The sequence below is a fragment of the Homarus americanus genome, unplaced genomic scaffold (genome assembly GCF_018991925.1).
Source record: "Homarus americanus isolate GMGI-L3 unplaced genomic scaffold, GMGI_Hamer_2.0 scaffold21569, whole genome shotgun sequence".
Lineage (NCBI taxonomy): Eukaryota > Metazoa > Arthropoda > Malacostraca > Decapoda > Nephropidae > Homarus > Homarus americanus.
Window position 1 is genome coordinate 1 of NW_024715704.1, and position 5,000 is coordinate 5,000.

Genomic DNA, 5,000 nt, shown 5'->3' on the forward strand with positions numbered 1-5,000 from the left:
ACCGGGTTATTCGGCTGTTCGCGAACAGTCAGGTTTTAACCTTGCCTAACAAACGATCAAACAACTTCCACTCTCGAGGTGCGGTACGGTGACTGTCCTATCGTCCGCTCTTGTATGCTGGATTGCACTATTTCACTATATTAAGGGGAGAGGGTGCCTTCACACACATATTCGATGTGAAATATCTTCCGCCCCCCAGCGGAGCGCTTCGGCGCCTCTGCGAAGCAAAACGCGGCATTCAAAAACAACAACCAAAATTGCCGTCGATTTCCTCTCCCTGCCCTGCAATGGCTGGAGCAGAAGAAGAGCGAGAGAGAGAATAGTCTCATTGGGTCAGAGGAATGGCAGTGGAGCGGGCTAATGGCGAGTAGGCTCGCGATCTATCAATTACACTAGCCAGGTCGCTCTCCCTATTGAACATTATTACTCTCTCACGTCGCCACTGCGGTTTCCGCGACAGCAGCAGCATCATCATGATGTTGCATCCACCAATTAGTCCGGAACCGGGTTATTCGGCTGTCTGCGAACAGTCCGGTTTTAACCTTACCCAACATCCACTCTCGAGGTGCGGTACGGTGAATGTCCTATCGTCCGACCTTGTATGCTGGATTGCACTATTTCACTATATTAAGGGGAGAGGGTGCCTTCACACACATATTCGGTGTGAAATATCTTCCGCCCCCCAGCGGAGCGCTTCGGCGCCTCTGCGAAGCAAAGCGCGGCATTCAAAAACAACAACCAAAATTGCCGTCGCTTCCCTGCCCTGCAATGGCTGGAGCAGAAGGAGAGAGAGAGAGAGAGATTTTAGTCTCATTGGATCAGAGGAATGGCAGTGGAGCGGGCTTATGGCGAGTAGGCTCGCGCTCTATCAATTACACTTGCCAGGTCTCTCTTCCGTTTGGACATTATTTACTCCGTCTCTCTCTCTCTCTCTCGGCGCACACGTCGCCACCCTACTAGTTTCCGTCACAGCATATGCTGCGGCCTTTCAGTCCGGAACGGGGCTCCCCTTCGCCTTGCTGTCTGCCCAACTTAGCGGACTTGCGTTGGCTGATCACCCCGTCTTCGCGTCTGTGCCGGCCTTCAATGCAGCGCCCAACCGTCTCTTGACCGAGATTCATTGCACTATTCCACGCGCAAACGGCTACCCTAAATGTGCATAGACAACGCTCATGGTTCAACACGACCAGGGCGCAGTCTGGGAGCCGAGTATACTAAAAAGAGAGTTTAGCAGCCAAAACTCGTCAAAGCACACGTTGGGTTACCCCATCACCTAACAACGATGATGGCGGTTCCCACCCGTGAAATACACAACCTAACCAATATTGGGCGACGATGGCGCTCATGAGCCCACGTCCCCACAAACAGTAAGAGAAAGAGAGAGAGGAGGAGATGGGCCAATGTCTTATGCCTCGCTGGGGCAAAGAGAAGAGAAGAGGAGCGGATAAGGGAGGAGAGTGGCCAACGTGCGGTCCCTCGCCCAATGTCGGCTGCCTCGCTGGAGCTGGGTAAAGAGGAGAGGAGCGGATAAGGGAGGAGATTGGCACACACGGTGGCGCTGCCGGCGCCGAGGATAGCGAGAGAAGGTGCAGTTTGATCTGATCATCTGGTTTGCTATTTCTCTAAGGCCAACGTGCGGTCCCTCGCCCAATGTCGGCTGCCTCGCTGGGGCAAAGAGAAGAGGAGAGGATAAGGGAGGAGATTGGCACACACGGTGGCGCTGCCGGCGCCGAGGATAGCGAGAGAAGGTGCAGTTTGATCTGATCATCTGGTTTGCTATTTCTCTAAGGCCAACGTGCGGTCCCTCGCCCAATGTCTTCTGCCTCGCTGGGGCAAAGAGAAGAGGAGCGGATAAGGGAGGAGATTCGCCAACGTGCGGTCCCTCGCCCAATGTCGGCTGCCTCGCTGGAGCTGGGGCAAAGAGGAGCGGATAAGGGAGGAGATTGGCACACACGGTGGCGCTGCCGGCGCCGAGGATAGCAAGAGAAGGTGCAGTTAGATCTGATCATCTGGTTTGCTATTTCTCTAAGGCCAACGTGCGGTCCCTCGCCCAATGTCTTCTGCCTCTCTCTCAATCTCACTATTTTGGCCGCCGTGATAGGCGCCGCCAACAGCAGCAGCTACCTGGTTGATCCTGCCAGTAGTCATATGCTTGTCTCAAAGATTAAGCCATGCATGTGTAAGTACAAGCCGATTTAAGGCGAAACCGCGAATGGCTCATTAAATCAGCTATGTTTCATTGGATCTGTAAACCCACTTACTTGGATAACTGTGGCAATTCTAGAGCTAATACATGCAATTGGTCTCTGACCGCAAGGGAAGAGCGCTTTTATTAGTTCAAAACTGGTCGGGCCCCGGTCCGTAACCCACCTGTGTTGAATCTGAATAACTTCGGGCTGAGCGCACGGTCTCCGCACCGGCGCCGCTTCTTTCAAGTGTCTGCCTTATCAGCTTTCGATTGTAGGTTATGCGCCTACAATGGCTATAACGGGTAACGGGGAATCAGGGTTCGATTCCGGAGAGGGAGCCTGAGAAACGGCTACCACATCTAAGGAAGGCAGCAGGCACGCAAATTACCCACTCCCGGCACGGGGAGGTAGTGACGAAAAATAACGATGTGAGTCTCATCCGAGGCCTCGCAATCGGAATGAGTACACTTTAAATCCTTTAACGAGTATCCATTGGAGGGCAAGTCTGGTGCCAGCAGCCGCGATAATTCAGCTCCAATAGCGTATATTAAAGTTGTTGCGGTTAAAAGCTCGTAGTTGGATCTCAGTTCCGGACTGACGGTGCACCGCCCGGTGTTTACTGTCACGCTCCGAACAGCCGCCCGCCAGCTCGCACGGGATGCTCTTTGTCGAGTGTCAGTGGCGGAGAGTTTACTTTGAAAAATTAGAGTGCTCAGAGCAGGCTATTTGAATGGCCCGAATGGTGATGCATGGAATAATGGAATAGGACCTCAGTTCTTTTGTTGATTTCAGGAACCAGAGGTAATGACTAATCGGAACAGGCAGGGGCATTCGTATTGCAGCTAGAGGTGAAATTCTTGGACCGTCGCAAGACGAACTTCTGCGAAAAAGCATTTGCCAGGATGTTTCATTAATCCAGAACGAAAGTTAGAGGTTCGAAGGCGATCGGAGATACCGCCTAGTTCTAACCATAAACGATGCCAACTAGCGATCCGCCGGCGTTATTCCCATGACCCGGCGGGCAGCTTCCGGGAAACCAAAGTCTTTGGGTTCCGGGGGAAGTATGGTTGCAAAGCTGAAACTTAAAGGAATTGACGGAAGGGCACCACCAGGAGTGGAGCCTGCGGCTTAATTTGACTCAACACGGGAAGCCTCACCAGGCCCAGACACCGGAAGGATTGACAGATTGAGAGCTCTTTCTCGATTCGGTGGGTGGTGGTGCATGGCCGTTCTTAGTTGGTGGAGCGATTTGTCTGGTTAATTCCGATAACGAACGAGACTCTGGCCTACTAAGTAGTCGACGGATCTCCAGAAAATGGTGTCCAGTTCGCAACTTCTTCTTAGAGGGATAAGCGGCAATTCTAGCCGCACGAGATTGAGCAATAACAGGTCTGTGATGCCCTTAGATGTTCTGGGCCGCACGCGCGCTACACTGAAGGGATCAACGAGTTTTCCCCTCCGAGAGGAGCGGGTAACCCGTTCAAAGCCTTTCTTGATAGGGATTGGGGCTTGCAATTGTTTCCCATGAACGAGGAATTCCCAGTAAGTGCAAGTCATCAGCTTGCGCTGACTACGTCCCTGCCCTTTGTACACACCGCCCGTCGCTACTACCGATTGAATGATTTAGTGAGGCCTTCGGACTGGCGCTCTTGGATTGTCGGCCCCGTTGCCCGCGAGGGTTTTCTGGGGTCGTCGCCTCGAGCTGACGGAAAGATGTCCAAACTTGATCATTTAGAGGAAGCAAAAGTCGTAACAAGGTTTCCGTAGGTGAACCTGCGGAAGGATCATTAACAGAGAGAAAGAGAACGGGGCGCTCTTAAAACTACTACTACTACTCTCCTGATTTGGGCGGTCTCGGGCTCTGCTCTGGCAACTCCAGCAGCGAAAGAGGACAATCCCGGCCCCCGCACCAAAAATAGGTACCACCACGCTGTAGGTGGACCACACTCAGGCGAGAGCGCGAAGACCGGAGGAGGAGGAGGACGGACGGGGCTTTGGACGGCTCCCCGTCCGTTCCTTACTACCGGCGAATAAGCCTCTTGACCCAAAAAGAGTGAAATTCAAGTGTCAAACAACAACAAGCCGTCCGGCCAAACCCAAACCACAAACTTGGGCTATATGCAATCAAACCCTTTCATTTGAGACTCGACCTGGCGGTAGGTTAGTCACCAAAAAGACCAAATGGCAAATACACAACTCTTAACGGGGATCACTCGGCTCGTGGGTCGATGAAGACCGCAGCAAACTGCGTGTCGGTATGTGAATCTAAAGAATACCAGATACATCGACAAGTTGAACGCATATTGCGGCGGCGGCAGCCATATGAGCTTGTCGCCGCCACTCCTCTCACGAGGGTCGGAAATAGCCATCCATCAGTTTGCTGCGAGTTCGGTGCCTGCTGACTGTATCTCCCCGACCGCGAGGGGTAGCCCGAACCGAGCTTCCGCCTTGGGGTTTAATCGCCCGCGCCTTGCGCGAGGCGTGCCCTTAAAAACAAGCAAGCCTATCACTAGCAAGTCCATGGACTTTGCGCACCCACATTCAACCACAACAAAGCGACAGTTGTCGCCCTCGCAAATAACTGGAGGCGGCGCTCTTTTGCCTGCTGTCCACAGAGACACGAATGGCCGTCGGCCGCTCATGGCTGATGCTGCACATGTTCTAAGAGGCACTCCATCCCACGAAGAGGAAACGAAACCGGGTCGGATATCTTTTAAGTAAGCCCCGCCGGAATTTCGTCTATCACCTCGAAAAGAGTGCTTGGCATACATTGCAGTGGAACCTAAATTGATGAGTGCGCCTGGGCCCGCA

At 53.1% G+C, this 5,000-nt stretch overlaps 1 non-coding gene and 1 pseudogene across 1 annotated transcript; both read left to right on the forward strand.

Annotated features, from left to right (window-relative positions):
• Nucleotides 1–2,121: 2,121 nt before the first annotated feature.
• On the forward strand, nt 2,122–3,979 carry LOC121857935. Its single transcript, XR_006087300.1, has one exon. It is a non-coding gene; the product is annotated as a small subunit ribosomal RNA (ribosomal RNA).
• A 404-nt stretch (nt 3,980–4,383) lies between these two features.
• Nucleotides 4,384–4,547, forward strand: LOC121857933 (annotated as a pseudogene).
• The last annotated feature ends 453 nt before the right edge of the window (nt 4,548–5,000 follow it).